Here is a 16064-nt window from a genome sequence, read left to right as displayed (position 1 = left end):
GGAGAATGGTTGTTTCCAGCATGAGCTTTCGTGCCCTTCGTCTTCACCCTCCCCATGAATGTGCGCACGGATCCTCGTGCTGGCAGGAACAAACGCGGAGAGGGAAGAAGCCATGGGGAGTGGAGCAGCCACTCTTCCCACTGGTGGTTCGTCCCACCAGCACGTCCGCGGGTCAGTGCCTTGGAAAATCATGTGTTTTTCTTTAAATGTCTTACCTTTAAATGTTCCCTCCTTTTGGATCCTACCTGCTTTAAGGAACAGTTTCTTCCACCCGTGGGCCTGTGGGCAGCTGCAGAAGGATGGGTGTCAGGAGTGGTCTTCCAGGAGGGACCCTGCAAGCAAGGTCCCACCTCTCTTCATGGCATCTTGGTGTTAGTGTTGGCTGTTGCAGTTCTGGATATTCCTCTGTGCAAAGGCTGGTGGTTCCTGGGTTCTGCTTGTGTCTTGGTGTCACCAGCAGCCATGGCCTTTGAGCTCCATCCATGGCCAGACTTTGTGTTGGGTGAGGAAACTCAGCACGCTCCAGGTCCCCTTGGTACCTCTCGTCTTTGCTTTGACCCACTGCAGAGTCCTGGGGCTGGTGCAGCCCACAGCCACGTGTCCCAATCCTCCCCTGGAGGAAGCTGCTTCTTCTGATGTTTCCAGCATATACGCTGCGTTTCACTGACTTTGTGCTTAACACTTTGCTCTTCTCACCAGAAACACCTGAGTGCAAAACAGCCATTAGCCTTTTTTGCTGTGAAGAGATCCATGAAGTGCACCAGGATGTGAGTTGAGGGGTGCACATGGATGTTCCTGGCGGTTTGGCTGTATCTGCCAGCTTGCCCTTTGCTTCTGGGCATGGAACTGATGCCTTTCCAGGTGGGTTTGCTTCTGCCCTGAGATTTCTTGTCATGTGCAGCTGGGACAGGGGATGTCTGCTATCCCCCCTCTATATGTGATGGGTGATCGCTGCGTCCTTTGGCTCTGGAAACCGTGCTCCAGGCAAAAAGGTTGCAGTGGATAGTGCTTAATGGAGCTTCTCAGATGGAAAAATATTACCCGAGGGCAAATTAAATGAGCTGATGGCTTATTTGATAACTTTTAGTGTTCATTCAGCAACCTCAGAGGGACAGGAAGCTGGGAAAGGAAGATTGCTGCTCAGCCAGTTGGTGTTTGTGGTCAGCTGTGGTGGGGAACGCGATTTTGGGCCGTGATGAAGCGCTCTGGAGGGCAGACAACAGCAGCGACGCCAGGCCGCAGGCCTGAGGAGCACCGAGAGGCGGGGAACAGTGACACATGTACCGGGTCCCGCTGTGTCCCCGCACCCCGCGGCTTTGCCAAAACTCCCGCAGGTGCCACCAGCGAGACGCCGGCCCTGGCCCCGCCCCCGGGGCCCACCCCGCCGCGCTCGCCCAATCAGCACCGTTTCCCCGACCAGCCGGCCCCGCCCCGCTCCCGTTGCCCTCCCCGCCGCTCGGGGCCCCGCCCCGCCTGGTTCCCGCCAATGGGAATCGGCGGCACAACCCCCGGCCCCGCCCCCCGCGCGGAGCTCGCGCGGCTGGCGGGCGGGGCGCGGCCTGGACGTCCCGGGCGGGGGCGCGCGCGGCCGGTGTGCCCGGTGTCGCGCAGGCGCGCGCGGGAGCCGGTGTCGGTGTCGGCGTCGGCGCCGGCGCAGCGGGGGCCGCCGCTCGGCTCGGCCGGGGCTGCGGATGGCGGAGCGGCGGGGCCCAGGCAGCGGCGCGGCGGCGGCGGGGGAGGTGAGGCTGGGGCGCGGCGGCGGGAGCGCCCTGCGGGACCTGTCCAGGTCCTGACGCGGCGGCAGGTGCCGGCGGTGGCGGGCCCGGCCGCTCGGCACCTGTTGGACGCGGCGGGGCGGGGGTGCCGGCCGCCGGCTCGGCAGGGCGCAGTGCGGCGCGGGGCCCGGCCGTGCCCGGCGGCGGGGCCGGGGCGGACGCCCGGGCGGCCTTGCCCGGTCAGGGGCCGCGGCGGCGGCGAAGCCATTTTGAGGGGGTGGCGGCGCCGCGGGAAGTTTGGCCGCGGTCGCCGACCCCGTGGGGGCCACCCGGCGATTCGGCCGCCGAGCCCGGCGCCTTTGCCTGAGGACCGCCGGCTCTGCCCGGCGCTCTGCCGCCCCGCAGCCCGCAGCGGGCGGGGAAGGGGAATGCGGCGGTCGCGGTGGCCGGGCTGTCCTCCCCTTCCCCGGGCTGTCCTCCTCTTCCCCCGGCTGCCCCCTCCGGGATCCGGGACCGGCCGCCCCCCGGCCCCGCCGCCCGCCCTCTGCAGCGGGGAAGGCGGGCACGTCCTTGCGAGAGGACCTCGGGCGTGAAATGCGGGTTCACCTCGCAGCGTCTCCTGTTCCTGGCTCGTTAAAATACGCTGGAAGCCCCCTTTGTTTTTTTTCTAGTGTGCCATCTGTTGCTGTGGCCACCGGTGGGTTTGGGTTTTGTGGTTCCTCCTGGGTTTGGTTGGATTTAGGCTGTGCTGGAAAAAAACTGTGGTCGAAAATATCTCTTATCATGCAGAAAGTCCGGTTTGCTTAAAAAACGTGGGTTTTTTTAGAAACGAAGGTGTATTGGGTTGCCCTGAAGGATGCCCAGATGGCCCATGGCCGAGGGGTGGCTCCTGCCCCTCCTTCTGCCCCGGCTGCATCTCCCGCCTCTTACATCTCAGGGAAAAATGTGCTTGGCCTGGGCTTTTATTTAGTTCTTTGGGCAGATATGTCTGTGTGCAGGAGCCTAACTTCTTTTTTTTTTTCCATCTCCAGTAGGTTCTTTCAAGCAGCAACAAACCTCAGTTGATGTTTCTGTGTTGTGCTGTGTCTTCTTTGAGTCCTGAGGCTCCGAATGCGGTGCTGTTGCTCAAGGACTTTCGCCACTGTTTGTAGCGTGTTTATTCCTCAGGGAATCTTTAAAACTTCCTGGGTTTTGTCGCATAAACAAGATTGCCGTCTTGGTTTTCTTTTGGCGTGCAGAAGCGGTAACGAGCTCACCCTGACTGTTGGACTCGTATGGACACGCTGCTTGTTCTGAGTTATCTGTCACCACGGCTCAAGCGTCGTGCCAGTGAAGCTGTAGCGTTGTTCTCTGAGCTGTTATGCTTGAGAAGGGCAGCAGGCCAACCTGCCCAGCGCGGAAGGTGTTTAGAATAATTAGTGATGGAATACCCTTTTAAAATAATTGTTTGGGTTTATCTAGCACTCAATTGTAGTGATATCTACCTCTAAAAATAGTCAGGCCTCCTGTGTAATGAGTCTTGTAGTATAAACGATCATGCCTTGAATGACTATTGTTACTTTTAGGATGTCAAAGATAGATGGTTTTGGGGGTTATGCCAAATCCTCTATCTGTTTGACTTTTTTCTTTTTTCCTCCAGGAAATAATGTGGTTTTTGGCCGTTATGGCACATGGTTGCGTGATGACCAGAGGAAAAGCTCAGTAAACCTCATTGTCTGGGGCTGGTGCAGCAGGACAGAAAGCTTCGCAGCGCAAGGTTGAGCGGTCTTGTCATTCCCACCAAATTCTTGCTTTGTGCATTGCTGTGTTCGTAGAAACGTGGCCAGCAGTTGGCTTAGGTGACTGTGCATCACTTCTGCTTCGAGGCAGTGTCCTCAGCTAATTGCCGAGTTCTGTCAGCTGGCATTTGGTGCTGGTAGGTCCAGGGTTTTCGTGCGAAGGGCAGAGAGCAGCTCAAGCGTGACAGCCCTGTGCTGGGCTCTTTCTCGCGGCGCTTGGCTCCGCAAGGCTGGCCTCCCAGGATGCCTTCCCCGGGTTTGCTGAGGCACAGCTGCGCCAATGGGCGGTTCTTGCTTTTGGTAATTAAGAAAAAGGGTTGTGCGAGGAATTTTCTCACGTCTCGCCATACTGTGTATCAGAGCGTTACAGATGAGCTGTGGCCCTAACTCCTAAAGTTCCTTTTCAGCAACCAGTGTAATGGCAGAGGCTTCTCTGGAGTAGCTTGTGTGCGAAAACACCAGCTCCTCAGCTTGAGGGAAAGCAGCCCAGTTCCTTCAGCAGGAGGGGAATTTGCTTTATGAAGACTTGTTTTCTGAGAAGGTACCATGGAGGACATTGTGCTTAGTGTTTGAAGCAGGTGGCGTTTCATAGCTTTGCTCATGCTGTGCTTGCAGACGTCAGGCTGTTTTTGTGTTTGCCCCCAGCTGATTCAGATTTATCTGCTCTGATGAGAATTTATTGCCCTTTTGTGGGCTGTATGGGGTTTGGGAATGGAAATGAGGTGCTGCAGGCCTTCAATGGCAGACTTCTTGCTTACTATGAGCACTTAAGCCTTCTGGAGTACCTTTATCATGTTTATCATAAGAAAATGGGGCTGAATGACTACGTTCTGCTTCTGTACAGGTGCTAGCAATGAGCATTGCTTGTCAGGTTGACACCTCTTGCATTTGAAGCCCTTTCAGTGGGTGCAGGGCCCTGACACACTAGGTGAGGATATTTGAGCATCTCAGGACATAGTCTGATGAAGAGAGACACACAGCACTTGCTCTTTCTGCAACTTCTGGAACTAGTAAGCGCTTGGCACCTTTGAAACTCAGGCCATCCAGCTGCCGCAATATGGATTTCAGTTTAAGTACCAAAGATTAAAGCAGTGTTTTTGGACTGTATTTATCAGTAGAAGCTGTTATTTGTGTTACCTTGCTTTTAAAGGAAATGCCTTTATAGTATGAAGTGTTGCGTGACCAAGAAAAAAACACAACAGCTTGGTGAATTGATTATGTAAGCAAATGAAATGACATTTTAAAGCAAGTTTCTTTCCTGTTTGCATACAGTGTGGCTGTTTTTGCTCTTCACTACCATTTAACAACAGAGTGCATTTTCTTAGCCCTTCTAGTGAATGTTTTTTGTATGGTAGGTATGAGAAGTATTTGTTTTCGCAATTTGAATGCTTGAAGAGGCTGTCAGCAGGCTCTGGGAGCTGGCAGGAGCCAGCTGTGAGTATTGGGGTCTGTAGCTGACCAAAGCAGCAGCACATCTATGCATTTAAAAAATAATTAAAAAAAAAAAAAGAAACCCATGTAACTGATATTAGTCTGGGAGCCCAGCTTGTCTCAGAGTGATGCCCCAGTCAGCCGTCCTCTCAAGGAGTTGTGGTTGCAAAGGGAATTAAAGTGAGGATGCTGCCCATGCTCATAAATCAGGTTTGCCTGGTGAACAAATGGGTTATTTTAATGGGAACTCCTGACACCCCCGTACATTTCCGAACTCAGTTTCCCATTGTGTAAGCATCACACTGTCAGTGCCTCCAAATGGAATTGGTCAACACATGGGAAAGTCCATCAGATTTTGACAAGAGAGTAGAGATGTCAAAGGGAAGTGCTGAGGAGTTGTATGAGGACAAGAATCTGCATGGAGGGAATTCTCAGATTAGTGCTCTGCTGGAAGGAAAGCTGTTGGCTGAGTGCAAATGCATTATTAGACATCAGACGATCTTCATGGTAGGGAGACAAACAGGAAATCCAAGTTTCATAAGTAGCTCCGGTAGAAGCTGAATATCCTTATTTTCCTTTGTGAAAGTGGTGAGGAGTGATCTGACGAGCAGTCTTGCATTGTCATAGGTGACAGAAGAAAACAAAAGGTTTCGGGTACCGTCCTTCATCCCGCCCCTTGGGACTGAAGCGGGGGAAGAAGATGAGTGAAGATTTTACATTTCACTGTAAAGGCTTTTGCAGTTGTCCGGGAAAATGTCCTTTTATAGGTGCTATGTAACCACTCGGGTCAGGATTTTTCTGCGCAGAATCCTTTTGGCAGAGATGCAAGAGGAAGGTCTGCTCGGGGGATTGAGGAGCATTGCCTTTTTCCTTTTGGCACCAGTATGAATTTAAGATATTTATACCGATATTCTTTTCTACTTTGGCTTCTGAAACAGGATGTGTTTGTTTTGTTTTGTTTCTTAAATGTATTTTTTAATTTATGGAGATTCTAACAGAATGGAGCTCTTGGACCTGTATCTTACATTTTGCAGGTGAGATGCTGAGTACCCTGGGTATTCTCATTCAGAGAAAACGTGGGAGGAATATGCCATATCTTGAATTTAAAGGAATGTAGAAATCTTCCTCATTTGGTGATGAGTTTGGTGCTGCATGTCAGGTTGTACTCTCAGATTACCTCACTGTCTGTTGCTGTTACCATAATACTTTAAGTTGCATAAACAGTTTTGTGATGGGCCTTTGGTAATATTAGGCTTGAGGACTGTACCAGTGCCAATTTATCATTGTTCCAAACTCTACGTGTGCTAGCACTCCTAATTTCCTAATGGTTCTTCCTCCTCCTTTCTGCTATTAATTTTGTCATATCAACTCTGGGAAGAGATGAACTGTTTAAAATTTGATCATAAAGAGACCAAGGAAGGATGGAAAACATTCGTTTCTTTGTCAGATGTAGCATGTGAAAATGAAGCTTTTACATAGGGATCGTGAGGCAGCCTCAACTAGAAGTGGTTTTTTTCCCATTTAATCTGTTTGAGTTGTGAGATTTGCAGAGATAATTAGTACCTGTCTCTTCCATTCTGAAGGGCTTCTGCTGAAAGCATTTGGTCTAATATAAGGTTGATTTTTATTTAGGCTGATTAACTCAGCTCCTCATCTTTATTAGCAAATGAGTCTTTATGTTTAAAGTTTCACTGCCTTTTCCTTTGCTTAGTTATACTCTAATATTTGGGCACAGTCTCCTGGGAAACTGTTAGAGGGGAAAAATTATCTTTGACTTCTTTCTTTAAATGCAGATTTTGCAAAACTTTGTTTACAAAACCCATTCTGAATCAAAATGAGTTTTTATTTTTCACCTCAAATATTGAGCACTGATACCGAGTACTTAATGATAATAAAGACTTTGACTCCCAGTAAGAGCATAGTGGGATCTTGAATTCAAAAGTGTGATCAGCCCTATGTTTTCATTAATTAAATTTGCACATGCATGCAGATTAGCTGGAAAATAAATGTAGACAGCCCCAGCAGAAGACCCCAGCCAGGGTTAATATAAACACGAACGTATGGGCTGTAAATTAGCAACTTTGTGCAACAGAATAAAGTTATCTGCATGGGGAAAGGGGTTTATATAATTTCTGTGCTGCCTGAGTTTTAAAACTTGCTCATGGAGCTCTCATTGGAACGCTGGAGGAGGAGGAAACTTCTGGTTTGTCCCTTTTGCCACTTTTTTTAACCCTGAGAGCCCCTGCTCAGCTTACACCCTGGAAAGAACTTGGGAACACACGTGTTTGATGTGTTTCCCGCACTATGGACATTAGCAAGGGCTTTTATGTAGGGAGAGATCTCCCTTGTGATAGCTTCTTAATCTGTATGGGAGATAGCACTGGTTTCTCACTTCAATTTTAGTATGAGAGCACATGAGCTTTCCTGGGATTTAATGTGAATTTTACAGACGTTCTTGTAGTTGTGTTTTTACAGATACTTTTTATCTCCTGCCGCTTACCAGTGCCAAGCAGCATTCTGCAGTTTGATGTCGTGTGATGCTGTGTTTTGGTAACACAGCGGAGCTGGAAATTAATGCTTCACTCAAACCAGTGATCCTGGCAGTCGTGTGTTGGGTGTGTACGCTGGCGTTTTAATTTGCATTGGGAACATGCTTTTTGATGGTCTCCAGCCTTCGATTAATCAGCAGCTAAATTGGGACCCTTCGCTGAGTTAGCAGCTCTTAAGAATGCGAAATGGAAAAGTACAGCTGACTCGAGCAGAAGCACTAGGGTCTGGTAGGGGCGTGTGTGCTTTTGACAAAGTACAGGCAGAGGGGCAAAGTCTCCCAGGCCAAAAAGCTTTCAAGAAAGTGCAGAAAATCCTCTTTTAACTCTGTAGGCTACCTTAGCTCAGACCAGCGGGGCTCAAGCCTGTAGGCTTCCCTCTGTTTCATGAGGTCCTTCCATCCCAGTAAAGTCTGCGGAGTCTGATTACTTTCTTTTTTTCCTGTGTCTTTGAAACTTTTTGCAAAAAAATCTAAGAAGTTATATTACACTCAGGGCGCTGCTGTTTTCCCGAGATGATAATGATAATGAGTTGGAAATACTTCCCATCCGTGCAAAGGGCGCATTAGCCTGAAAGCCTTTGGGTGGTTTATCCCCGTTGATGCTTTTATATCAAAGTTGATTTCCGTAGACCTCAGCCCTGATGAATGTGGATAATGAGAGATAGCGAGTACTACTGTAGCTGTGTCTATGTTGGTTTTTTTTCTGGTGCAGCCTAGTTTCTCTTCTTTTATCTGCCGAAAGCTATTCTTAGTAAGTGATTGTTTGGGGTTTTTTTGTTTGAATTGAGTGAATAATCAGTATTTCATTCACTGTCCTTACATATGCTTAAATATAGTATTAACGTAATCTTCTTATATGCTTTTCCTTCTGCTGCTCCTGAGTTCATAAAGGAACCAGGTTCACTCTTAATAAGAACTATGAATGAACTTGCCTGGAAGTAAGATAGTTCTTTTGGACTTTGGCTCGTGTTTATGGCCAAGATGATAATTTATTTATATTTTTTGTAGACAGTATCATTCTTCACGCGCACAGCTTCTTGTACTGTGCCATTGGCAGTGGTTTTTCCGTCTGCAAATTCCTTAGATGCAGTTTGTGAAACGCTTTGTTCCCGCTTTGAAACTACAATGACTTGCATGGCGGAAAACTTTGTACATTTTTCCCTTTTTTTGGACGGTGCATCGACTGGAGGAGCCCAATGCGGTGATTGACATCTGTCAGTCTCCTCTCGCAGGAGCTTTGCTCGCCTCCCCTCGGATCTGAAGACTCCGCAGAGGGAGGAAGGGAGGGAGCTCTCCGTGGTGCCGAGCGGGGCTGAGAGGGGCCGAGCGCCGGGAGCTTCCCGCTCGCACCATGGGACAGGAACCGCGTCCCCCGCACCGGGTATCCCACCCGCCCTCCCGGTTTTGGTGTGCTCGAACGTGTCGCAGGGCGGGAGGGGTCTTGCTCTGTGCTCAGGCTGCTCACCCCAAGGCACCGAGTTTGTGCGGCCACTGCGTTACCTGCTCCTCGCTGTACTGAGAGCTTCAGCACGCTAGAAATATAAATGTTGAACATTAGGCCATGGTCACGTTTCCTGGAGGCAGAGTAAGTATAACAGAACTTAAATAAATATAGCTAGTGTTCCTATGACTCCATGCATTTTTCTCAGCCTCCCCGTTTCCCATCATTGCATTTCAGATCGTGATGTGTAGCTTTTCTGGTAGCCCACAAAACATTCAGCACTATTAGACAGTGTTCCCAATGCCTCTGTTCAATTTTCTGTTTCTTTGGGCCTCATGCATTTTTTCTTAGGTGAAACTGCTTGCTTTCCATGCAGGGTTCAGTCCAGCTTAGCAGTCAGCAGGTGACATCTCAGTATTAGGTGAAGCAGGATATTTCTGAGGCTGGTTTTGCATAATCCAAATTCGGTTGTCCTTTGTTCTGCTTTCAATTTGTTCTTTCTTCAGGAAGTCATTCAAGAGGTTTACTCTAAAATAATGATGGTTTTCCAGTCTTAAGCAAGCTTCCCTGACAGCTGTGAGAACATTTGCTAAACACTGCTCTTGATTGCTTTAAGTGAATGTGGAAGAGACTAGAAATACAACATTTGATTCTTGCAATGAAAGCTTCATTGAGGAATATAGCTATTGACTGCTATTCTCTTGCCAGAGTATCACCTGACCTATAGGACTGCTTGAACAGAACAAACTGCTTTGAATCCTAAAGAAACAAAAGCCAATATTTTGAAGGTCACGGACCTTCAAAGGACAGAATAGTCCATTTGCTTGGAAAGAGGTAGAAAGCGCTAATGCTGTCGATTTAGCTGCAGGTTTGCTCTGATTAGGAGACCTGGAAGAACAATTAGACAGTGGACTGTCCTGACAAAATGTGAGTGAATTGTTAACATAGAGTACTGCACTGCCACTGTGAGGTATTTGCTGTAACCATAGTCTTGTGTAAGTCTTAACTAAACCCATGACCAGCCCCTTGCCTGCAGAGCATTGGGGCAGGTTGGTGGTCCTGAGACTTGTGTAGACCCCTCTGATACGGAGATGTTGTGGTTGTCCTGTGAAACATGGAAACACAGCCCTCTGAAAACAGCAGGAGCCCCTTGATGAGCAGCAGTCTGGGAAAGCAAGTAGAAATGTGTATTTTTTTGCATCCATTGGTACTTAAAATGCATACAGACTGCAGGTGTACGTTGTTCTGGCAGCACCGGCAGTGAGGGTTATAATGTGTGTGTGGTGGGGTGGTTTTGAATCAATGACTTTGGGATCTGTGTTTGGAGGTTGTTGGTGTTCTTTTGAGAGGTTTTGACCTCGCAGAGCTAAAGTCTTGGTTTCTTGTTTAGTGCAATGTTTAGAGAGCAGCCAACCCCTTATATTTCTGTGTTAATAGCTTCGTCTTCACAGAAAGTGTGTGCAGTATATGCTTATGTATGAGATACATGCATATATATAATTTTTTGTGTTCAGTACTTTGCCCAGAATAAAAAATTGTCTAATTTTAGATACAGTAAAAGGTCACTAAAGTGGGTGCATAATCCAAATTCCACTCAATACATGGTCTCTTTACATATAGACTAATGTACTCTTTGGTTCAGTGACTGAGATCGCTTAGGTAGTCTTGATGGCATTAAATGGCTCTTTCACTGAAATGTCCTGAAGCAAATTTTACATCTTGAGTTATTCGCTCCCCTGTGCCGATGTGCCAGGGGAACGGGGAATACTTATCTACGTGCCCTGCCGCCTCATTGTTTTGATTTTTGGGATCATCTAGATCCTCTATTTGGGGTTTTTGCTGAACGCTGCATGCACAAAATCTGCTAGCCATGAGTTGTAACTTCAGCATGTGCTGAACTCTGCGTTCAGTCTTAAACACTCTATGTTTGTGTTTCCCTCTGTTTTTGTTGGAATGACCTGAATATTGGTCATTTGAAATATAAACCAGCTGTTTCTCCATTGGGCAGGGAAAAGCATGGCCTGACAGTTAAGGACACTGCATCCATCACCACATCACTTAGAATCGCTTAGAAGTCCTTTAACCAAATTTTCTCAGCCCTACTATTTGTATATTTTTAATGGAACTTTTCAAACATACAAAAGCAAAGAAAAAATTTACTTTCCATCTGTAACTTTCATCATGGATTAATTCTTCTCCTCTTAAATACATGTAGTTTCGGATTTATCTTGCCCTAAGATTCTCTGGGGCCACTTTGTGTAATTTAGTTTAGCAGATAAAGTAGGCACAAGTATTTTTGCTCCCATTAGCCTCATTTCCTTTGCTTGTCAGGAGGAACTTTTAATACTCAGCATTATTATATTATCTGAAAACGTATTCATGAAATTTTATCTGAACTCAAAAAGACTGATGGAAAGGAGCTTATGAGTTACCTGCTGACAACTCAGCCTATGGGGATGATGCGTCAGAATTAGCTTATGTAGTCTTGAGTCAGCATCTTGGTACACTCACAAGTTTTGGTCCGTTTGCCCTCAGCTGTGGTTTTGGCTCATGAAACATGACATACAAGACTTTACCCAAACGTTTTCTGTATGCCAGTAATGCAGGGCAGGGAGGGCTCCGTTCTGGAGATGCCATCCTGAGCCATGCCTGGGTCATGCCAGCATCTTCCCTCCCTCTCCTGCCCCATCTGAGCTCTACCCAGTGTTTCCCTTGCTGATCTTGTCAAATTCAGGAATCTATGACAATTTCTGTATAAGAAGGTGGTTAAGTACCATTTCTGCACAACATGGCTGTAAAATGTCTAATGCTCTGTGGTGGCAAACACTCTGCCCACACACCAGAGTGGTGATGGAAGTCAGATTTTACACCATAAGTGAGGTTGGTGGTGGGTTTTTTGGTTTTCTTTTTGAATGTACAGATATTTAATATTGAGTAACACATGGAGCTGCTCAGAAAGGGACAGTTCGAGCCAGTCTTGTGTTAGAGATTCCCAACAGCCAGCTGCAACTATCAAGTTCTGAGAAAGGCTTCAAGAAACTGGGAAGACTGACTGGGGGTCAAACCCCCTCAAAAATTATCTTGCCGTTCTTCAAATCTGCTCATGTTTGTAGTGGGGGAAAAGCAGAAATATGATTTTTTAGAAGTGAAAGGTAATGCTTCCCTATTCTTAGAAGTCCAGCAGCTGGTTCTTCCAGAAACATTGCAGCGATGAGACACACAGGCAAAAATCCTGGAAGGCGCCACCACGGAGATACAACCTGTGGGTGAGACTTGAGTTGCAAATGCAGGGCGCTTCGTGTTGCCTTTGGAAACTCTTCCCCTTCCCTGGGGCCCTTCTGTCCCTGCGTCACTCTCCTGTCCCACCCCGGCTCTGCCCAGGGCACAATGAGGGTGCAGATGTGTAAACAGGGAAGCAGCGAGGATACAACTGACCCGGCAGCGTCGTTTCCAGCTAATCATGCCCCAGTCCTTTGCTTGGGAAAACAACATGACTCAGTTTTCTTCCGCGGTCTTTTCGTTTCCCTGTGCGTGGAGTTCCTGTAATGCAAAGAGCTCTGAAACCCTCTCATGTGAAATGCATAACATTTTTTATTTTTTAAATAAAAAGCATGCACAGGCAGTGACTACAACCTGCCTGCTTGCATAGGGTGCCTCAAATGTGCACAAACAATACATGTTGTGCCCTATTTTCAGCCTGTGCGTTTTATCTTGATATACTCTTTCTACTGAAGTTGCAGCACCCTCTTCTGCTGTTTTATCTTCATGTAGGCACTATAAACTGCAATCAAGTTGCCTTCTAATCTTCTTGCTGATAAAATTAATGAAATTCTGTGGCTGAGCTGCATAAGATTTTTTTATTTTCCTGCAGTCATTTGTGTGTGTGGATATGCCCATGCCCCTTGGATCTTGTTTTCCTGTGTTTAAAAGTACAAGTCTGCGAATCAAGTGTGTTGTTTCGGTGGTTCCGAAGCAGTAAACTTCATGTTTAAGGGCTATGGGGTGTGACTTCCTATGGTAAAGCCTGGAGAAGATATTCCAGTGTCCTTAATGCAGGACATGATGTCATGGTTTCGAACACAGTTAAACCGAGTGATAAGTATCTTTTTTTTTTCTAAGCTTTTATTTCTGAGGCATTTTTTCTGAAGTCTGATGTTAAGGTACAAAATACCCATGTAGCTCGTGTGTGTCTTTGCCCTAGGGAGGAAGTAAGAACAAAAATAATCAGCCTCTGTTGTTCCAAAGTCTTAACAAATTGCTGCTGTTTAAATGAGGAAAGGTCCGCAGTTGCCCGGTGTACGCTGGACACATGTAGAACAAGCATGCAGGAGGTTCTACAGGTATTTTTTGGGGGTGTGTTAAGCAGAAACCCCCGTCTAGTCCTCTAGCCTGAGTTCTTCTCTGCAGTCTGTGGTCCAGATTAATCTTGTTCTTGTAGCGGTTGTCTAAAAAGTGCTAATACAGAACAGTGAAATTGCTTTCAGTTGATTGCTTAAACTCCTTTGCACTTAAAGTTGCTGCTTAGTCTTAAGATTGCGCTATTTTACTGTTTCAATTTGACTCATGTTTAAAGCAGCTAAATGAGTAATGTAAATGTTTAACCATTAGCTATAGTGAAGTCGCAAAAAAACAAGATTAAAACATAGGGTCCTCTGAAGACATTTATGGTAATTTTGCTAATGTGAATAATTCTTTGGCTTCAGTCGCATTCTCTTCTAACGTAACTGCTCTTATACATGGGGTGTTGTGATCCTGTAGAAAGAGGAGTGACATTAAAATCTTCGCTTTTCAGATGATGTTGTTTCAGTATCAAAATTTTATATTGAGGCTTTAGGCTCTCATAAATAACCAGTACACCAACACATTGTTAATACAGTTTTTCAAATGTAGGGATCACAACGTTAAAAATCAGAAATTAAATCTTCCTTGCTGTTATTGGGGGAATAAATGAAACCGCTTTTGGCGAGAGAACATTTGGAAAAATGATTTGTCTGTATTTGTTTCTGAACAGGTCTGAATCTTTGAGTGTTCCAGAATAAATGATGAGCGTAATCTTACTTGATACCCGCATCAAAACCAGTAATAGCTTGGATGTTACTTCACGGAGTAACATACTTTTTTCCCTGTGGATCCAAACGTTATTCCTGTTGCTTAATAGCAGCTGAATTTTTGTAGCTTTTGAAGTGTCAGTGAACTTGGGTTCAGTGTCTTACAGATACTTTCTATACATAAGTTCAAAAAAAGAGTTTGTTCTATGTCAAGGGAAGATGACATTTAACAGCTTTGTATTGTGTAAGAGCTGCACTTACTATGTTTTCCAATGGCAGCGTATATGTCCTTTTTTCCTAAGCTGTTTTTTTCATTCTGATGATTCGTTGCTAGCCTTTCCCAATTTATTTTAGAATTTTTAAATGAGCAATTCAAAAGGGATGTGGGGATTGTGGTTTGGATTTGGGCTATTATTTCATTAATTCAGTCTGATAAATTAAGGAAGGTGCACACATATATGTTAACTTTAGATGGAAAAACTATTTCCAGAGGAACACCCCATTCTGTAGTTGTGCTGTTGAACTGAATTTCTAGTTTATGGCGGAGACTTGTCTGCTTTGTGTATGGGAAGATGTGCCACGTCTTGTTTTGCAGGGTAACGCTATAGTGTTTTGGGGACAGGAGCAAAACCTGCCAGGAAGGCCTCTCTTCCCTGTGTTCCATAATAGGTTGGAAAAGACCTTTAAGATCATCGAGTCCAACCATAAACATGTAAAGATTGGAACTGGTGTTTTTTGTGAGTGCATCCAGGTGGTTACCTGGTTTGGGTGGTTCTTGTAAGTGCGTGTCTCGAGGTGGCACCTCCTGTCCCTTGTGGGTGGGTGTTTTGGGAGGTCTCTGTGACTGGCCATACGTTTTTTCCCCCCAAAACCTTACAGAACTGAATCAAAACATGTAGCGTCTTGCAGATTTAAATTCTACATTGGCAATTCACCATGAGGTAGTAGAGAGAAACACAGGCATGCTTGTGCATGTGCAATGCTCGTGTATAAAGACAATTATGAAAAAAACTCCTTTAAATTAAAGACAAAAAAGCTGGGTTTGGTGGATGTTTCCACAGATACTGGAATTCCGTATCACATAGTTTATAGCTCAAATTCCAAGGGTTTGGAAGAGATTTGTTGTGATCATGGGGCTATGACATTGGGAAAATATTAAAGGAAATGGCAAATCATGGTGCTGTATGTATTGTATCCCCATTTGGTGGATGTGGATATAGTCCATTGCAGCGAGGCAAGCTGACTTCAATTACACCATGTTGAGCTTTCTAGGCATTTTTACTACCTCATGCTAAATATTATTGGCATATTTTTTCTGGATTATTGGAAAACGCCACCATGAAGTGCTGGGAAAATGAAATGTCTTTAATTCAATCTCGGGGGTTTTTTTTAATGCAATATTCTAATATATGGACTTTAAATATTATGGCAGGTCCCTTCTTGTATAACTCGACCCAAACAGTTTGTATCGTCCACAGCCGTGCATGCTGTGTGATGTAAGTGCAGTGGAAGACTTTGCAGGGTGTCAGCACCCTCTTGTGGGCAGTGTAACAGCAGAGAATTTTTGTTATTTTCCAGATGCAAATATCAAAATCCTTTACAGGTACGGGTGGTGTCCCCACTCTGATCAACTGCTGGTTTGCGTGTGTGTGTTTGCAGAATGCAGCCGCTTGCCTGAAATACTCTGGGTTTTTTTGGAAGTAGCTTCTGTGATTTGCCGAACCATTTTAGAACAGCATATCTTCACATCGATAAAGTCATATACATATTTTCTTATAACTAGGAGGCTATCTCAAAAAAAAAAAAAAAGAATCTGCTCCTGATTGAGCAGATATGCAGTTTATTTGTATTTATGGAAATAAATTTTCTTGTAGCATCAGTCACAGAATCACAGAATGTCAGGGGTTGAAAAGGACCTGGAAAGCTCCTCCAGTCCAATCCCCCTGCTGGAGCAGGAACACCCAGATGAGGTTACACAGGAAGGTGTCCAGGCGGGTTTGAAGGTCTGCAGAGAAGGAGACTCCACAACCTCCCCTCCATCTGGCGTTTCTTTCCTGCCCCACTGCGGGTAGCTGGGGGGATTTTCCAGCTGTTCAGGCACAT

General features: G+C 46.1%; 1 protein-coding gene across 1 annotated transcript in view; it reads left to right on the top strand.

The window, feature by feature from the left end:
• The first annotated feature begins 1595 nt into the window (after positions 1-1595).
• Positions 1596-16064, top strand: part of ADARB1 (adenosine deaminase RNA specific B1) — a 61374-nt gene continuing 46905 nt past the window's right edge. The window contains exon 1 of the mRNA XM_065841339.2: positions 1596-1739. The gene's annotated coding sequence lies outside the window, so the exon portion shown is untranslated. The remainder of the gene's footprint in view (positions 1740-16064) is intronic.

This window comes from Patagioenas fasciata, chromosome 7 (assembly GCF_037038585.1).
Source record: "Patagioenas fasciata isolate bPatFas1 chromosome 7, bPatFas1.hap1, whole genome shotgun sequence".
NCBI classification, from domain to species: domain Eukaryota; kingdom Metazoa; phylum Chordata; class Aves; order Columbiformes; family Columbidae; genus Patagioenas; species Patagioenas fasciata.
The sequence above is the reverse complement of the archived record's forward strand: the minus strand, read 5'-3'. Positions and strand labels throughout refer to the sequence as shown.